Source organism: Trachinotus anak, unplaced genomic scaffold (genome assembly GCF_046630095.1).
Source record: "Trachinotus anak isolate AG129_WGS33_773 ecotype Australia unplaced genomic scaffold, CSIRO_AGI_Tana_v1 ptg000004l, whole genome shotgun sequence".
Lineage (NCBI taxonomy): Eukaryota > Metazoa > Chordata > Actinopteri > Carangiformes > Carangidae > Trachinotus > Trachinotus anak.
In genome coordinates, this window is record NW_027273855.1 from 25356971 (window position 1) to 25377313 (window position 20343).

Sequence of the window (20343 nt, forward strand, 5' to 3'; positions counted from 1 at the left end):
TAACCTGCTGAAAAAGCACCTGGGAACCACATGACACAGCTTCCCTCGCAGATATGCAGCCAGTTCATCTGTGGATCTCGTATCTGTCCAGACCTGCTCCTCTCTGATGTTTGTTTACCATGAATCTCACCATCAAACAGCGAGGTCTCGTGTTTTAAACATGCTCAGAGACTCAGAGACCGGTGGTGGAGAGTAACGAAGTACATTTACTTGAATGCCAAGTACTGAATTTAGATATCATTTTGAGGTACTCTCACTTTACTTGAGTGTTTCCTTTTTATGTTACTGTATGCTTCAACTCTTCTACATTTCAGTGTGTAAACTAACATTTATCTGACAGCTGTAGTTACTTTTCACAAAAAGGCTAAATTTATGAAACACAATAACACATGTTAAACCGGTGGTTTCCGAGTCTTTTGCCTTTATCTCTCACACACCTATGAACTGTCTTCACACAAAAAAATATGGATTAGAGAAAAGTAAAAAAATGTAAAACTGATTCGTTTGCTTGTTTTTGCTTCTTTCATCTCCCATTAAGGCCCCTCAGATGTATGAGCCTGTGGAGGGGCCCAGTCCCCATGTTGGGAACCACTGGACTAAACATCCTAACTGTATACAAAGTAGTGCTACAACAAAACATTAATCTGTCAATTATTTTCTCTAGAACCATAAAAACCTGAAACATTTAATTGATTACCGTAATACTTGCCAATTAATTCTCTGCCAATCGACTAATCAATGAATTATCTTTGCAGCCCTGATATAAAGTAGTTAAAACTAGCTCTACTTCAAGTAGCGACAGCAGTAAAACTATGTGTTAATGATCTAACAACATCACACATAATATCACTCACAGGCGACAGTTCTATGCTTTACTTTCACTTTTCATATTTTATGTACATTTTACTGCTAAAACTTCTGTACTTTTACTTGAGTAGGATTCTGAATGAGGGACTTTTACTTGTATTGAGTAAAGAATGTGAGTTGTTTTTCTCCCACTGCTGTCAAACAGAGGCAGGCAGATAACTCTCTGCTGTTGTAATACTCAGTCCATGTTGTAATGACCACAGCCTGGATATGACTTAGTTTATTTATCACAGGAAGTACCAATGAACAGTTGTACACTGCCTTCAGTGGGTCTGAAGGGTTTTTCCACATAATGAAATATCAACTTTGTCTCAACTCTGACTTGGATGCTACAAATTTAAACAGAAAGCCTCTGTTTTAAAGTGGACATGTTTTAAAGTGGACATGTGGATTTTAAAAGACGGGGGAGTTTACCAGGCAGGGACGGTCTAACAGAATGATGCATTGTGGGAAGTGTAAGATCGAGAGTTGACGGTCAGGATATCTATTGATTGTTCCTTTTTAAAATCTGTCTCTTGTAAGTTCCCCGGCTTTACAGTGAGAATAAAGCTCTTTGTCAAGGGTTAATCGTGATGATTGCAGGTTTTATTTGTATGAGGATGGTATAAAGCAGAAAAGGGCACATATGACATCACTTTATGACATCATGTGTAGTGATGGGTGAGTTCAGATGTGAAAAAGAGCTGGAGAGATGGGATGAACTGATTATAATGTGTGTAAGCAGGACTGAATACAAAGCAGCTGTGCTTTGTATTCAGACTGAAAATATTGATGGAAACACCATCGGTTTTGAAGATATATACCTAATCCTGAAGCTGCAACAGTTAGTCAATTGATTAATCAGTTGATCAACAGAAGAACGACCTGAAACTATTTTTTTATGTTATTTGTCAAAGTTGTTCACATAATTCAGTCTGGACCAAAGTGGTGGGCCAACCAACCAACCAACCAACCAACCAATTAACCAATCAATCAATCAATCAACCAACCAACCAACCAATCAGCCAACCAATCAACCAACCAACCAACCAACCAACCAACCAACCAATCAGCCAACCAATCAATCAATCAATCAATCAACCAATCAACCAACCAACCAACCAACCAACCAACCAATTAACCAATCAATCAATCAATCAACCAACCAACCAACCAATCAGCCAACCAATCAACCAACCAACCAACCAACCAACCAACCAACCAACCAATTAACCAATCAATCAATCAATCAACCAACCAACCAACCAATCAGCCAACCAATCAACCAACCAACCAACCAACCAACCAACCAATCAGCCAACCAATCAACCAACCAACCAACCAACCAATCAATCAATCAATCAATCAACCAATCAACCAACCAACCAACCTATCAACTAATCAATCAACCAATCAACGCTGCCATCCCTGTTCTGGATTATGTATTGACAGGTGATGTCACGGGCTGTAACGCTACATATTTGGCCTGTTTCCGGAGCAGGACTCCATAAACCACCTCCTCACCTGATACAGGTCCCAGTACCTCACTCTGGCTTCGGGCTGTGGTGAAACATGGCAGTGACAGCTCTGGAGTGAGCAAGCTTCACACAGGTTGTTCTCAGACCAGACTATGAGGCAGGTACAGCTCAGGTGCTCACTGACTCACCCCCTTGTCTCGACACGAAGCTGACGGCTGACACAGGTCTGACACAGGGTGACGCCCGTGTCCTCCTGAGAAAGCTGCTTCATTTCTGTCAAGGTTGTATTTCATAATGACTCACACTCACCTGAGCTGGGACCGCTCACCTGACAGGCGGCGCAGCGATACACCAGTTTTCATTAACGGTGACGAAGCTAATGACTCGTATCCTTCCGCCAGCTCATTAATACCTGAGCACATACACAGCTGCTTAAAAACAGCTCCGCCAACTTTATTGTTCCCACGCAGATAAACCCAGGTGTGACAGCAGAGCAAGAACAGATGCATACACATACTTAAACAGTAGTACAGTAGTACATTTACAGTGAGTAGGCATTTATTTGAATAACCAAACAACCACCAACACTGATGTAAAAATACTCAGTTACAAAAAGTCCTGTATTCAAAGTCCTTGAGTATTAACAGCAGAAAACTGGCTTAACGATAATATAATATAATATAATATAATATAATATAATATAATATAATATAATATAATATAATATAATATAATATAATATAATATAACAAATGTGGTAGAACTGCAAACAACGTATTATCATCTGAAAAGTCTTTATATGAAAAGTAAATTCAGCTGTAAGATAAATTTCCCTCTGAAATGTAGTGAAGTAGAAGTATAGAGCTGAATAAAATAATGTAAAGTGTAAGTTCCCCAAAACTATACTTAACTACACTACTTTAGTAAATTTCCACCACTGACTGTAGCCTATGAAGTTTGTGTATCCTATTACCTTTCAAAATAAGAGTGTACCCTTTATCAACTTGGAATTTTATGGAAATGTACAATGACCCGCTCATAATTTAGTACGATGTCACACTGCTATATTTTCATATTTTTTGGACCCACATGCCTTTCACAGATTATACTTCAGACCAGCAGGTGGCGGTGTGACCCTCAAGTTAAAGTTTACAGGCAGACAATCTTGTGATGTTCCAGTTGGGCCACTAGATGGAGGACAATAACAAGTAAAAGGCTGCATGGGTTGTATGCACAAATGCAAGTTTGTCAGTCTATCTATCTATCTATCTATCTATCTATCTATCTATCTATCTATCTATCTATCTATCTATCTATCTATCTATCTATCTATCTATAAAAAGCTGCATGTTGCTCCGGACATTTCCAGTGCAGACAATGGCCTGTGTGCCATGTCATTCCACATACCTGGCAACCTGCCTCCATACTTACATAAGTGTGTGTCCGGCAGCTCCACTCTTCACTGCTATATTTAGTCTGTTTGGTGACTTGGGAAACATTTACGCAGCAGCAGATATGAGGCCACGCAGACACATTTTCAGAACCGTCCTCTCACCACAACCCTGGACAGTGAATAAAAGTTTATGATCAAGTACTTTGGCCTTTTAAAGGAGCACTCTGCCAGTTTTACACACCAAGTTAACTTGTCACAAACCTGTGAGAACAGTGGCGTCTTCTGGTGTCTGAGTTTGAGATTTTTTTTATTTTTATTTTTACACAAAGCCTGTGCTACAAACTGGAGGTGTGGAGTTTACCAAGAAAGAGGGTCTTTATCTGTTTTTACTTATTTGTTCTCTGTAGGAAGCTGTTGTGTTTTTATGATTATCTGTTCTACACTTGATTGTGTCTGTTTTTATTTGACTGTGTTCACCAGTAATATCGTAATCTCATCTTTCTGTAAAACACTTTGGTTCAGATTTGTTGTTTTTAAATCTGTTATTGAGTTGTACAACTGTTGAGTTGTATCATGGAAATACAATCCAGTATTTTTGCAGTTTGACTCTCACAAGAAACTAAAAGTCAGGGTATCTCAGACTGTGCTCCTTCAGTTTTGACCAATGTGCTATTTAAACTGTGTCCCCTTTAATAACAGGTTGAAATAAAATGAAATAAAACAGCTTGACACAGAGGCGGAGAAAAGATCGATAGGTTAAGAGATGTCAGCGTCCCAAAATGCATGAAGCTAAATAATAGAATGAATGATGACTTAACTCCATTTAGTTTGGTTTCACAGTCCTGATGTTGTGCTTGTTGGCTCAGGTGTGTCCCAACTCTATACTACATATTACTGCTATACAGTTTGTACAACATAATAATTGAATATGAATCTGGTTTTTCCTTTAATTCATTACTTGTTTATTTATAAGATTTTTTTTACTGTCATGGCCCAGAACACACAAATAATAAGTTCAGTTTTCTGAATCATATGTGGCTCAACACAGAGTCAGTGGTATAATGAAATGTGAGACACATCAGCTCATCAGTAAGAGCACTACAGTGTAAAACATGGTGTGTACTTGTTGTACACAAACTAGTATACAATAGTATTGCACAGTGGGTATGTAGCAGTCTTGGTTCAATAGCAGCAGTCATGGTGGATAATGTATTTTTTAATGTAAGAAGTGCAGTGAACAATGGACAGTGCAGACAAGCAGGTAGACAACGCCTTCACCTGTACGGGCAGGTAAAGGATTGGTGAGGGGTGAAGTGGGTGAAGTCAGTGGTTGGACAGAAAGGAGCAAGCAAAAGGTCCAAAAACAAGCAGGCAAAACAAGTAGACACCAAATAAAAAAAATACAAGGGAGCTTATTAGAGAATGGGGAACTGGTGAGTAGATGGATGTGGAGGAGGAATCAGGTGACTATAAAAGCAGGAAGTGCTGAGGTTACTGTAAGGCAGGTGGGAGTGGCAGGATTTGAAATGACAAAACAGTCAAAGGCAAAGAGTAAATGAATAACTGAATGAATTGTGATAGTTACACCAAACCCACAGTTTATTTGACTTTAACTGAATGTTTGAAGCTGTGAGCTGCAGTGCATTGTGGGTGAAGTGTGTGCATCATCAGCACACATTCAAAAATCTGTTTTGAAACGTACACACTGTCTGTTTTGAGTATAGTCTACTTTGTTTTGTCACTTTTCTTGTGTGAATACACCACATGCTGAAATCCTGCTAAGGAGAGGTAGAGGTATGTAGTATGGAGTTGTGGTATGTAGTTGTAGTTTGGAGTTAGGAGACAGCAACACTGTTAACTGTTCATATACTGGAGATTTTTTTTTCTCCAGCTTCCAGAATGAGTTTGGTAACCCCTTGTTTAACATCAGGGCAGATGTGCCACCTTCTCTGTGGGTGTGGCTGCAGAACACATCTAACACATGTTGTGTTAAACATTAAAACTAAAACAGCCGACCTTCCTCACCTCTCACCTCCTCCACTCCTGCCTCTTACTTCCTACCCCAGCCTGCAATGTGACAAAAACAACATGAAGAACTTGACCTTTCAGTTCATGTAAGACACACTCCACAGAGATAGATCATAAAGGGAGAGTTAAAGAATATATATCAGTCAATTATTAGCTATCAATATCAGCAGATAGGTTGGACAGTAATTAATAAGAAATTGCAGCACAGAAAGATGTTTGTTGTAGGTAAAAAAATAATAATAAAAAAAAAAAGGGGCACCATTACACATTTTGTCCACCAGAGAGCACTGGTTATTCTTTAATATCCAAATTTTAAAATGTCAAAAATAAATTAACATCAGCCGATTTACTGTCATCAGATTTTTTTTTTAACTCTCTCAAATGTTGATTTTGTGTCAACCCCAAAAATCCACTATCAGTTGGGTTCTATGAGAAATTGATGTTGTTGTATTGAATTACATTCCCTAAAAAAAGGGATGTATTCTGGTGAGTATATTGATCTAAAATACTGGAGATATGAATATTCATTCTATGAATGTTTTATAAATATGAATTAGACACTAAAAGAATTAGTTTTTTATGCAAACTCCAACTACATTTCCATACTTTCTGAGATCCCACTTCTCCCATAGACCTAACTCAAATATGGTAAAGGAAAGCATTCCTCCACCAAGGCCAAACACCCCTACATGTCTGTGAGATCCAGATTACTATCTGGATCTGCACCAAACTGTACAAACTCACAGATCTAAAAACCATTGATATGTCTGTTTTTTTTTTTTTACATTAGTATCCATACACATTGCTGAGAAATTGAGGAAAATGTGGAAAGGTCTTGTAATGTTTAGATAAGTGTTTCTCTGGCCCGTGACCGACAGATCCACCGCGTCTGGTGCAAATTGATTCAGTAGTTTTTGTGTATCTGCTGATAATCCATTAAAAGAAATAAACAGACACAGGTAAAAACATAACATAAGGTAACGACATCACAGAGTGTGGATAACTGTAACTGATTACACTTCAGTGGGTAAATACTGTAACTGAGTTTTAATGTGACTGACCCTCTTATACAACATATTGTACAATGTTAAAGTGTCAGTGTGGGAGTTCATCGGCACAGCTGTGTTCACATGTGGAAATGTATATACAGGCTGTTATGTGCATGCCTGTATGTTTGTATATGCATGTGTGTTATATTTCACAGTAGGGGGCGTGGCATGTTACAGCTCCACCTCTGCTATGATTGGAGGAGAAAAACATGGATGGAATCTGCACCTGGATTTAATTTGTGGGGGTTTTAGTTTCTCCTTTTTCGGGGTGCAGGAAACATATTTCACAACTGGCTGTAAAGCTGAAAATAACAATGTTTGGTTTGATGAACAGCAGCCTGAGACTGATACTTGTACCACTGTGTGAATATCTGTGACCTGATGTGGACAAAATGTCCTTGGCAAAATCTGTTCATCTGGTGTTGATTAAGTTTTATTTGTTTTTCATCTATTGACCACACTGTCATTAATCCAAACACCTGACACTCATTTTACCGCCGCGGCTGGTCTTCATCACCATCCTCATCCTCATCAGACGTGTGAAATGTGGCGTGGCTGAAGCTCTCCTGTGCTTCAACAATGAGACCATCTGACCGTGACCTTCACTAACCTGAGGTTGGGGTGGCACACTAATCACTCAGCACCACGTCCAAGTCTTTCTGTTCATGTGTCATCATTCCAGATAAATGTCATTTTACTCATGTGTCAAATAGCAGCTGAGCACAGAGCTGAGGCCCAGCAGAGTCCAGAGACCCTCTTTATCCCCCCCGCCCACTTTGTGTTCAAACTCTGAGCATTCCCTCCCTATCTTCCTTTTTCCTCCACATTAAAATTCCTTTAAATGTCTTTACTGGTAAAATAAAAGTCAGATTCTTCATTAAAATAACTCCAACTTCTTCTTTCAACTTATTGATCTATGTTGACAGTTTTATTAGGAGATCATTAACTCATCATGAAACTTTAGATAATTGAATGAACGTGTGATGCGTAGGCTGCATTTCCAGTTTTTTGTTTTTTTTTTCCTTTTTTTATAATTCCAATAAAACCAGCATTGGGAAAAACAGAGGAATGCAGCAGTACTTGTGTTGTGTTGTGCTATAACTATGGTTCATTGCCTTGTTTGGCGCAGTGATGACAGGGTGGTTTCATGCCTGAATAAGCAGTGTCCAGAAAGAGCTCGGGAATTTTTGAGAACAACAGGAGTCAGAGGAATCTCCCCGACCAGCTCTCTGTCTCTTTTTCTGTCTCTATATCTCGAGCATGTTTCCATTAAGGCTGTTTTCACTCCACTACTCAGCAGGAAAAGCACAGGTGTAACTATTATCAGAGGGCAGTGGATAACAGTGTCATTTATTTGTACCATATTTCTGGATCTATCAAAAGTCACAAAAATATATTTGTAATAGAGACCAGTTTGTTAGACGTTGTGTTGCTTCTCACAAAGTGTATTTACAGTGTGGTGTGCCGCAGGTGTCCATCCTTGGGTCGCTGTTCTTCCAACACATTTTCCTCCATAATGTTTTTTTTTCCATTATGACACAGTCTTGCTTCTTTCACAATCTAATTTTCCATCATTTAATAAAGTCACTAACTGTGGTTTATCTGCTTATGCAAGGGAACTGTTTGAACTACAAAGATGTTTTGTCAGAATTTCAACCCACTAAAATGTTGTGGTTGAATATGTGAGATACAACTGGAGGAGGGAAATCATCCAGAAACTCACACACAGTCATCTAATCTTCATCCTCCCAAACATCCTTGAGTCCAACTGAATTTTTTTCCTTTCCCTGTCATTTTCATTCTTATGATGTTTCATTATATTTGTGTAAATGTATTTGTCTGTAAAAGAGGGAAGCTTTAAAGTCATCGCCCATTGCTGGGTCAGTGTGTCTTTATGATGGCACAGAGACTGTGGCAGTGGTGTTTGGACAAAATCAAATTTCTAAATCTATTCAGGGTCATTTTAGCAGTGGTAGAAGTACAAAAGTACAAAAGCAATATCAACGAAACATACTTAAAGTAACAAATTAACAGTACTCAATGCCCCTCTGAGTATTATACTAAATACATTACATTATATTATTACTGATGTTTTAAGATACTCTTGTAGCTGTTCAAGGTGGAGCTAATTTGAAGTATTTCATACACTGATTGGTAGTTTATAACATTGCATTATGTTCAATAGATTTGTGAGAAATTTTATATGTAAAATCTTCATTTGAAAATGAACGACCTGTTATTAGTACACAGTGGAGTAAAAAGTGCAATATTTTCCTCTAAAGCAGTTTGAGCTGCTTTTTTTTAATTACACAGTGATTCTTCTTTTCTTCTTCTTGATAGATACAGAAAGGTGAGCGTTAGAGGTGGACTTTGACAAACTGGGTTAAATGTGAACAGGTGTAAGTGGGACAAAGTTAAGAGGGTGTTTGAAAATGGACAGGGACTGTCTGTCTCTGTGGGACAAAGGTGAGGGAAATAAAGCGTTCAGCAGCAGAGTGAGCGAGATAAACAGATCAATGCTGGGAGTTCAGTCGGTTTCCAGCATTGACATATGCTGGGTGACCTAAAAAACTCAGACTTTCCTAACCTTTCACACAATAGACGTCACTACTTGTTGGATCGACGCAGAAAAGAATGACTCAATTTGCACAGACAGACATAAACAAACAGTTTTGTGTTGATATTCGTGTACTCGTGTACTCTGTGTTTGAATGTCGGTCAGTCTACCACTTTGGTCCAGATTGAGATATCTCAATGTCTGCTCAACGGATTGCCATGCAATTTTCCTGACATTAATGGTCAGAAGAGGATGAATTTTAATAACTTTTTTGATTCTCTGACTTTTCATCTTCAGGCATCATTAGATCAAAACGTCATTTTGTCAAACACTTTGGTTCCTGATCAAAACCTACAAAACTAATGACATTTCTGTTAAGCTGGAATGGGTAAACATGATACCTGCTGAACATCACTAAGTTAACATTGACATTTTGAGCATGTTAGCATGCTAACGTTACAGCAGCTTAAAGACATGTTAGAGGCACAAAGCAGATGGAAGACATTTGTTTAGTCTGTCTCGTGATTGATCCAAGTTGCTAATGCTAAAATGCTAACTGTCTCCTCATCCCTCTCACTCACATCTGCGTTCACAAAACACTGCATATAATATCACACATCTCACAAGTGGCTCACAAGATCTCGCTTTTCTTGTGAAATATCTCAAAACAAAATTTGGTTGGCAGTCATGGTTCCCAGAAGGTGAACCCTGGTGACTGGTGATCCCCTGATTTTATCTGTGACACCCCCACGAGGTTGACATTTGCAGAACAATACTCATCAACCGTAACGTATTTTCAACTTGTGAAAACGGCGACCAAGGAAGGAGGCCATGACACCAATGACAGCCTAATTTCCAGGCCACACATAGCAAAGTAAAATGTTCATTTTCAAGTCGAGTGATTAGTTATTTTGGCGGTCGAAAATCGCAGCCACACGCTGCGATCATCATTTCCGATGAGTTCACTACAGCAGTGTTTGGTTTGGGACAACACTACCCTGTGGAAATTCACACACTCTGCCACTGAGTATCAGGTTTGAGACACAGCATTAGTCTTCTTCTTTTTTCAGTGTAATTAACAGGGACAAAATGAAAATCCTCCCACTCAGACTACATCAGTGAACTTGTTGCTCTGCACTGTATCAAAAGGACCCAGAGACTTGCTGCGTTAGGCCTTTTAGTTGCTCCAGACTCCAGGGCAAAGTCAAGGGGTGAATGATTTTCTGCTGCGCTGGCTCTTTGGCTTTGGAGCTGTCTTCAGTTAGTGTTATTCAGCTGACACTGTCTCAGCTTTGGAGCTTATTGTTTTTACCTCATAGATGATTTTATATGTTTTTATGCTGTGTCTTTGCACTGGAATTCACTTTGTGCTCCTTGAAAACTGCTACACAAATAACATTATCATTATTGTTGTTGTTTTTCTTATTAGAATAGTATTAATATTATTATTATTATTAGAGATAATATGATGCTACAGCAGTTATTGTGGGTGTGTGTTTGTAAGACTTTACAGTTTTAATTGCTATGATAATCTGGAGCAAGATATCCAATATCACTGTGGTGAAGGAGCTTGTGTGTGTGTGTGTGTGTGTGTGTGTGTGTATGTGTGTTACCTTGTTACCTTTTGGGATCTTTTCCAGTATAAACACAGACCTTGGTGGGACCAGTACGCCTCATGGGGACCAGAATATGGTCCCCATGAGGCTAAACATCATGCCTGAGGTCCTGGTTAAGGTTAGGATTAGGGTTTGGGTTTGGCTGTTCACAATGAATGGAAGTCATTGCAGTGTCCTAATAAGGATCGCTGCAGAACTTGGCAGTGTGTGTACGTGTGTGTATGTTTGTGTGTATTTGTCACAAGGAAATCCAGTCTCAGATAAAGTTAAGTAATTGAACAAATACACTGCACCTGTACTGGGAGTGAACCAAACTCACACATTATGCAGAGAGCGAATGAAAGACAACATTCAGACATCAGCAGAAAGATGTGCATGTAAGAGAGGGATCTTATCTGTGTGTGTGTCGGTTGCTTTGATCGGAGCATGTGTGTTGGACTCTGCACATCAGCAGTTTTTCATGGTCTCAAAGTTTATCTGACATTAATAGAAACTGTCACTGTGAAGATGCTGTTCTCAGGGAGCTAAAGTGACTGAGATCCCCTCGTGTGAGGAGAGAAGCTCGTGAAAGCAGAAGGGGATCATCCCAGGCACACACACTGTTTTCACTCACAGCACGCATCCCCAACACCCAAACTCTCCTGCTGAACCCTCCCCAAAACAAAACCCAGTTTCCCATTCCCAGATTTTCCTGTGGTTCCCATCCCCCCTCACTTGTTTTTTATCTCTTCAGCCCCCCCTCCCCTCCCGTCCATTGGCTCTGAAGTCTGGGGTGAAGCAAAAAAACAGGAGTGTGTGTGTACCAACTGTTTATTGTCTTGAGCCTAGTGAATAAACAGAGACACCCATTAGGCAAACAGCTCGGCCTCCCTGTCTGTTGCAGGGTGCAGGGCCAGTTAAATATTGAGGAGAAAATCAGTTCCCTGGTTGGAGAGGATCCAACTGAAGTGAGCTAAACTGCTGGTATCTCAGTGGTGTGGTCCTGATATGGGATATAAAGACAATTCAAACTCCAGATAGAGGTGTCTCCCTCCTCTCATTTCACTCGTCCAGACTCAACAGACTCGCTGTTGTTGCCCTGTTCTTCCTCCTCCTCATTAGCAGAATATTCCAATTAGCGACTGTCACGTCTCTGTGCCAAAAGCATCCTCACACGCTGTCAGTCAGCTGGAAACGTTTGACAGAAGACGGCGGTGGCTGCAGTAATGAAACAAAAGCACATTATACAGGTAGAGCTGCTCCAGACGCTCAAGAGCAGGTCTTTTTCTGGCAGTAGTTTTGCTCTTGCAGGACGTAGAGTCTTTACAGGGGTGGGTCTGATTGTATTTACTGTTACAGGGTTGGGAGCATGTGATTTCTTTTTTTAGTGGAGCGTGAGGATGGAATGTTAATTCAATGTCCTGCGCTTTAGTTTGGGGGGGGGGGGGGGGGGGGGGGGGGGGGGGGGGGGTGCAGGACAAGGCGCTCAAATGATTTCATGACCACAGAGGTCAGGGCAACGGGTCTGTAGTCATTTAGACCTGTGGGCCTTGGTTTTTTGGGGACAGGGATGATGGTGGAGGATTTGAAGCAGGCTGGCACGTGGCAGGTCTCCAGTGAGGTGTTGAAGATGTCTGTGAACACCGGAGACAGCTGATCAGCACAGTGCTTCAGGGATGATGGAGAGACAGAGTCAGGACCGGCTGCTTTGCGGGGGTTCTGCTTCTTAAAAAGCCTGTTGACATCTCTCTCCAGGATAGAGAGAGACGTTCCTTTGGTAGGGGAGGAGGAGGGGGGTTCTGATGTGGCTCTGATGTGGAGCTTAGTGTCAGGCTTGTCCCACTGTCTTTCAAAGCGGCAGTAGAACTCATTCAGATCGTTGGCCAGACGGAAGTCGTTAATGGAGTGGGGGGGTTTAGGTTTGTAGTTAGTGATCTGTCTGAGCCCTTTCCAGACAGAAGCAGAGTCATTGGCTGAGAACTGGAGCTGAAGTTTCTCAGAGTACAGTCGTTTAGCGTCTCTCACCGCCTTGCTAAACCTGTACTTGGACTCTTTAAACCTGTCCCTGTCCCCACTCCTGAAAGCTTCCTCCTTTTGCCTCCTGAGCTGACTGAGCTTAGCTCATGCTTCATATTATAATATGAACCATGTCTGGCCTCGCTTCTGAAAATGAGGAAGAACTGACTGTATTCCTGCTATGAGGGGAGGTTACTGTAAAAGGTTACTGCTCTTTATTCTGTTCCTCTACAATGAACAATAAATATATACAGTATATACAGTATAAAGAAAATATATATGTATATATTTTTTTTGAGGTACTGATTACAGTAACAGATATTAGTGATAAAAGCGGAGAGGCGACGGAGCAGAGAGCAGGATGTAGTTGTAAATAATGTTTTCAAACTTCCTGTGATTTGATGGAGCGTCTCTGTCAGCAGCACATCCAGTCTTCTGGACTGCGCCGCTGTCATTTCTCCTCTTTCTCAGTTTGTGCAATGGTTTGTCATCTTGCTTGCACAGATGAGGAGAGAGAGCAGGGTTTCAACACAATATGTTTGACCTGTGTTGACCTTGTATGCAGGAGGGTGTGGACGCAATAAAATGAAGAACTGTATGATATGATGAAATAAATAAAATAAAAAATTCTGCCTTCTGAAGTTTCCCAAGACTGAGTGTGTGCCAGAGAAGTGTTGATTCAACTGTGGTTTTGAGACTGTGAATGTGTGGAGTCATTGTACTGGACTGCTTTTTATTGAAAGACAGTATTGTTATATTCTCTGGTTATTATTCCAGATCGAGATGTGGACACAGCGGTGAGTCTCTTAGAGACTTAAAGACAGGTCGATAAAAAGAAGAAGAAAAGAAAAGAAGAAAAGAGTCTGAGAGAAATGACTTCACTTCAGGGCAGCGCGTACTGTTTCTGAATTCTTTGATTTATACCTTTATTGTTTTAACTAACTTACCTGAATGGGTTGATTTTTATATATTTACCTATGTAATTATTATCATTATCTTATATTATCATTATTAACAATCTGATACGAATCTGCACGTATTGCCTCAAAAATGACCACAAAGCTGAATCAACACCTTCGTTGCTTTGTCAGCAGAATTGAACAATTTCACAGATCAATTGCATGACTGTTGTGATGCTTTGATTTGTATTGTACAAACAGTTTCCACCGCCAGAGGCACAACAATATAGTGTCGTTACTAAACTGCATAGCATACTGTATATGACTGTGTTGTAGTGGTGGTTTTATGAAAGGGCCATAAGGCCTGTGTGTGCCTGGTGGTGATTCTCTAATTCCTGACAATAACTGTGAGATGGTAACTCATAATTATAATTAAATGTTTCTCATAGTTACTGTAAATTGAGATTATGACATATTTCCTAAGAATTGTGAAAAAGTTTCTCTTAATCATGAAACTTCTGAGATGCTAATTAAGTCAAACTTCAGGCCTACCACCTCCTAATTATGAAATAATATCTCTTTATTATGTATCTAATAAAAAATGACTGGTCTCATAACCATGAAATACAATTATGAGACATTAAATCCTAATTATCAGATTCTACTTCAAAGTTATGATATATAATCTCTTATAAAAAGTGAGCAAACATGATCATAATGAGACATGCGCTAAATTCATCATGCTTATTCTGTGATATAAGAAGGTTTCAGACGGAGATTCCTCAGGTTCAATGACTGAAAGGAAAGCTCTGGTGTTTTTGTGTTTGTCCCGCCCGGCCTCTGGTTAGACCTGCGGTGCGCTCCTTCCCTCCTCTCCCGCACATGTGCTCAGATTCCTCCGCTGCCGCGCAGAGGGCTCCCGTGGTGCGCATGCGCGGCAATCACACCGCCATCCCCACATCCCGGAGTTGTGCGGCGTGTGTGTGAGTCTGTGAGCGGCCGCTGTTCAACGTGGAGCCATTATCACGACCGAGGGCACCCTGGAGACACCCTCCCCGCCGAGCCGAGCCTCCGCCGTGTAGCCGCAGTAAGTGCAGCAGCGAGCGGCGGGACCGTCCCCGGCGCGTCGAGACAAAGAGGCTGAATTCAGTTTATTCTCCGTCTACATCTCAGCTTGTTGTAAACGATCCCGCTTCGCGCCTCCGGTAGTAGCTGTGTGTGTGTTTCTCTCCGCTGTTTTCCTTTTAACATCCCCGGGCGCCCCTCCCTGAAACACCCCGCACATGGAGTCAGGGAGCGGGTTCCTCCAGCAGCCCGGTGCCGTGAGGCGGCCCCTGGCTCCGGGCATGGGCGGACTGGGGCCCTACGGGGTCCTGGGCTCAGGAGGAGGGCGGGGGGCCCCACACCCACCCCACACCTGAGAGACCCTGACTGAAAGAGACACACATGACACCTGCAGTGGTTTCGCAGCTGCACCAGGGCGCAGTAATCTCGTATTTTTGCATCTGTGGTCGTTCTGCACCTCATCGTGTTCGTTTTGTGCCTCTCTAGTCATTCAGCACACGTTTGTGGTCACTTTGTGTATTTCTGCATTTCTTTATAGTTGCTTTACTTCCCTTTATAGTCAGTTTTGTGTCCCTAATGTAGCTGTTTGGCATCACCGCGGTCCTGTTGTGTGTTTTTGTAGTTCTTCTGTTTTGTTGTTGCCAATTTGCTTCTGTTGCTTTGCATCTTTTTGTGGTCATTTTATAAAACGTTCCAACGAAAAAAATTTCAAAGGCTTTTTTCCCAGGGGCCCCCTGCCCTGACACTTTGGGCCCCTGGGTACGCCCACTCAGTAATCCATCCATGGCTGCAGGTCACGCAGTGGGGGCGACACAGAGAGAGGAGAGCGGGCGATCTTGAGCCGCGGCTGTGATTTCCCGTCGGGGCAGCAGTGCATCTGACCGCGGCCTGATGTGTGATCTGCTCTGCACACAGAGCTGAATGAGTTCCACATGCCGGCTCTTTGAGGGCCAGGGCTCAATGGACAGATCACACCACAGCCACACGTGCTGCCTCCCATGCAGCCCCCATTGTCCTGAAACAACCAGCGCCGCTTGTTGTCTATTAATAAGTGTGTAACCGGGGATACTCTCTAAGTGTGGTGCAGAAAGCGGGTGAATGCTATGTCATTTTCCGTTTGTGGTGGCAGGGTGACCTGCACAAAGACAAGTATATTACCTGGTGTCATGTGGAAGTTTCCTTTGGTGAGTGCATGACTGTACCAGCTTCACCAGCTGAAATCTGACCTCTCTGGAGGACTGAATATTTCCCTCTGGGTGACGGTAAAACATCGTTTGTAAAGTGCTGGAGCAGATTAATCAGTGTGATCAAACCCTTACGAACAATATCGTGTTATTTTTTACCTGCTTCCTTGTGCTTTAACTAACCATATCTAACTGACCTATCCAGTTGTGCTTTCCTGGTATTCTTATATTCTTGACAAGTCCTGGCAATCAAGGCTGCAGGCTCGCAAGCACATTGTGCAACTTTTATAGCTAGTATTTATTGTTATGACTTGTCACTGAAGAGGCAGTGCCAGGAAAGGTTTAGCCTTTGCACCTTCTAAAGAGCACTCACAGCAATGCTGACTTGTTGCTTTTGCTCGCCCACTACTATTTGTGTGAATCGTGACTTTACAACTGAAGAAGATTGAAGGTGCATCAGTGAATGTGCGAAGAGGTGGTTGGAGTGAGTGCAAGTGATGCGGCAGAGGACACAGCTAACAAATGAGAAATGTTGGCTGAGCCTGAGGTTTAGAGGCAGGGACGGCAAACGAGAGGAGACATGTCAGTCGTGTGTGGTGCTGTTTTTTTTTACTGTACGTGAATCGGTGGAATATGTTAGAATATGTTCCAGTTCTCATTTGTTCATAAGTGAATGAATCCCAGAGCTAACCAGCCACGTTTCACCACTGTACAGATTAAATTGGATTTGGGGAATAAAGAGCCTGGCTTTTTTCAATACCAATTTTATCAAATCAATTTTAACAGTGCACACACACAACAGTGTAAATATCTGTTGTGAATAAGCAGCCAATCACCAGCATTATTAGATCTTGGTCCAAGCATGCTGCGTGCTCATTGGTACACTGAGTCACTGGTCACTCATTCACTCCTCAGTTAGGTGCCCAGCCATAACTAGAGCTAAAACAGCAGAACAGCAGAAAAGTAATCAATTTTCAACCAAATAATTGTTCAAGTCATATTTTTTTAGTCAAAAATGCAGAATATTCAGCGTTTTTCTTGACGTTCTGTCATTGTAAGCTGAAAACTTTTGGACAAAACAAGCTGTTTGAATATGTCAGCTCAGGCTTTACGAAGCGTTTGGGACATTTATTTCTATATTTTGACATTTTCTATGGGAAAATAACCCTCTGACCTATCAATAACAAAAATAGTTTACATGCAATTGGACGTATTTAAGCAGAATTAACGTTTCGCTTCAGTCACATTTCCATAGTTTGCTGTGACAAACAGGTTTTATGTTTGTGTGTCTGTGCTTGCACAACTGTTTGGGGCCAACAAGTTCCTCACATGGCCACAAGCCAAACTAACATATTAAATCTGTACAACTTAGTGTCCCTGAGCCGGTTCCTTCATGTGTGGTTTGTGTGCATGTACAGGTCACGCACAACTGCTCATGTTCGAGCAAGCAAGGATTTGGGCGTATGATCATTCATTAAGACTGTTCTCATGATTACAGACGTGGGGGAGAGAAGGAAGCACTGTTCTGTATGGGGTGACATCACGATAGTTATGCCGGTGGGGTTTAAGTGGTCATTAGTGTTAAGCTGGCAAGTATTACACAGCCTTTTAGCTGGAGAGAACACATTTATAATGCTTGCTAATAGGACTTAAATTGTCATTTGAGCCCAACAGAAGCTGAGAGTTTGCACGGATTTTATTTCCTGGTGTGTTTTTTATTTTCTGGTGTGTATTAGAGTTTTGTTTTTTTGGGGTAAAGTGTTTCACAGAGTCATGATGACTCTGTGAAAATTACACTCAGTCATTCATGGGAGGACAGAAAAGTGCCCCTTGCTAACCCCGTCTTCCTTCCTTCCTTCCTTCCTTCCCTCCCTTCCCTGTTGTCAGAGGTTTTCAATGAGCTTCAGTATCCTCTCTTTCTTGTGCACTATTTGGAAATTCGGGAAATCCAGCAGGTCAGACAGACACAAAGCATCTTTAATCATAGCTGTGACGGCGTTTCTCCTCGACTTTAACCCTCTAATCTGGGTCAGCCAGTTACCCCAGAAAAAGTACAAACCACTCAGTGTAAACTTGGCCACTTTCACGTTTGTTGTCAAATTTGTAACATTTCAGCTGCTGAAACTGTCATTTGTTGTTTAAGTGATTTCAGGTAACTCCAGCCCCTGAACACACTTTGGTAAAGGGAGCGTTTGTTACTGCAGAATGAATGGCCTCATTGATAACTCCTTCAGGAGCTGTCCTGCTTTACTGGTACACACACACACACACATGAAAACAGACACCTTACTACACTCTGGCAGAGAGCAGTGACACCTCAGGGGAGATGGCCACAGAAATCCGTTCCCTCTGGTGAAGCCTCCTTCCCATTAGGAGCGAGCTCCTCACTGGATATCGGCGTCCTCCTCCGTCTCGTCTCCACGTTCACTGTTCCAGCTGATGTCTGTCCTGCCTGAGACTGACACGGAAACTCCCAAAAAAGTGTCCACCTCATGCTGCGCCCCAGGGACCACTGACACATGAGATCCTAAACTGGACATAATTGGAAGCAAATCAATTAGCTTAGCCCCGCCCCCCCTTAGCTACTGTTGCTATGGATGTCAAAGCTGTCTGTTCTTTCACAGCACATAATAATGATAAAAATTCATAGTAATGTGTGAGACCACGGGTTCTTGGTATCACAGGCGTCTCATTTCCAGGCGACCGCTGAAATGACAACTTCCCAGAGCAGGTTTTATCAGCAGCATCAGCCAGTTGATTACTCATTAACCTAAAATTAGCTCAGCTCATTAAGCTAAAATTAGGCTAGCTCTTTAATATAAGATTAGCTAAATCATTATTAGATTATTAGACAGTGTTTTCAGTCAATTCATGAAGGTAAAATCTGCTTAATGACACATATTTTAAACACTAATATATTTAAAATATATATATTTTTTTGTTGATGTTCTGATTTTGGTTGATTTTTCTTGTTGGGGATAGATGTTGTATTTGTTGTATGTTTTTAGATTTTTTAAATTATTATTATTATTATTTTTATCAAAGGTGGATAGCAGATGAATTATTTCCAAAATACAAAGACATTGAGACAAAATTAAAGATCAGACTCTTATTTCATTATAACATAACCCTGTTTGGCTGCTTACACTACATCACAGTATGCTGTGTATAGATACTGTGATTAATACTGTTTTTACAGCCTGTAATGAATGATATATGGCTAATTATATATATTTAGGAACACACACTGTACAAAATAAAACTTCTCACCTTCTTTGTATTAAATGTCATGTTGTTTCCTTGGAAGCATTCGTACATCTTGTCCTGTGAGTGCTGCTAAAATGGGCCTCACCATGGCCTACTCCCCTCCCTGTTCATTCCCCATGAGTAATTGCGAGGGTCGGTTTTTCTATGTCAGCTTTGTCCTTGAATGACCTTTCTGTTCCTGGTGCTGGATCCAGGGTGGTCAAACAGACCAATGGTTTGAAAACAGGACAAGCGTATGGCTGGATGGCTTATGGTCAAATCCTGATTTTTATAACAGCGACATCGTCTGACAAAATCACCAAACACATACATTTAACACAAAGACTGAGCGGTGACTTCAGCTGTGTTTACATATAAATGATCACTCAGAGAGAAAGTTAGAGGAGACAGAATGTCTTTTGACAATCTTGTGACAATGTGATAAGTTAGCAACAGTCAGTTAGTCAGTCGCATTCGAGGTTATAAGGAAGGAAGTTGCATTCACTTCTGTGTTTTGGATGGTTTCCTGTTTGTTAACCAGTTGAGCTGTGTGAATGAGGTTGTTTAGTTAAAAGGACCGTTCACAGTAATTCCACTTTTTTAATACACTTTTTAATCAGTTAGTCCTGGTCCTACTCTGTAGCGTTTATTACATTAACTTTTACTTGAAGTTATTTGTATTTAAGATCTGGTGATTCTGTCCAACTTGAAAAAAAGATTGCAGTGTTTGTCTGGGTTACAGTGTTAAGTCATTCACATCCTCTATTCTCTCTACTGCCTCTGCTGCACCTGGTGGCACCTTGCTAAGCTAAGCTAAGCTAACAGTTGAAATGTCTCTGAACCACAGTATTGGTCAGCAGTGAAGGTGGAGACACTGGTCGACTCTCAGTGCTTTATACGTCAGCCGAACAAAAAAACCCTTCACTGCGTCACATCAACATTTACGAACCAGAACTTCAGTTTCTGTTCCGGAAGAAGGAAAACCTC

The 20343-nt window shown here is 41.2% G+C and overlaps 1 protein-coding gene across 2 annotated transcripts in view; it reads left to right on the top strand.

The window, feature by feature from the left end:
• The first annotated feature begins 14767 nt into the window (after positions 1 to 14767).
• LOC139621154 (monocarboxylate transporter 1-like) overlaps positions 14768 to 20343 on the top strand; it is a 28608-nt gene continuing 23032 nt past the window's right edge. Inside the window, exon 1 of one of the 2 annotated variants that reach the window (XM_071477454.1) lies at positions 14768 to 14948. The gene's annotated coding sequence lies outside the window, so the exon portion shown is untranslated. The other variant, XM_071477455.1, reaches the window with a different exon arrangement.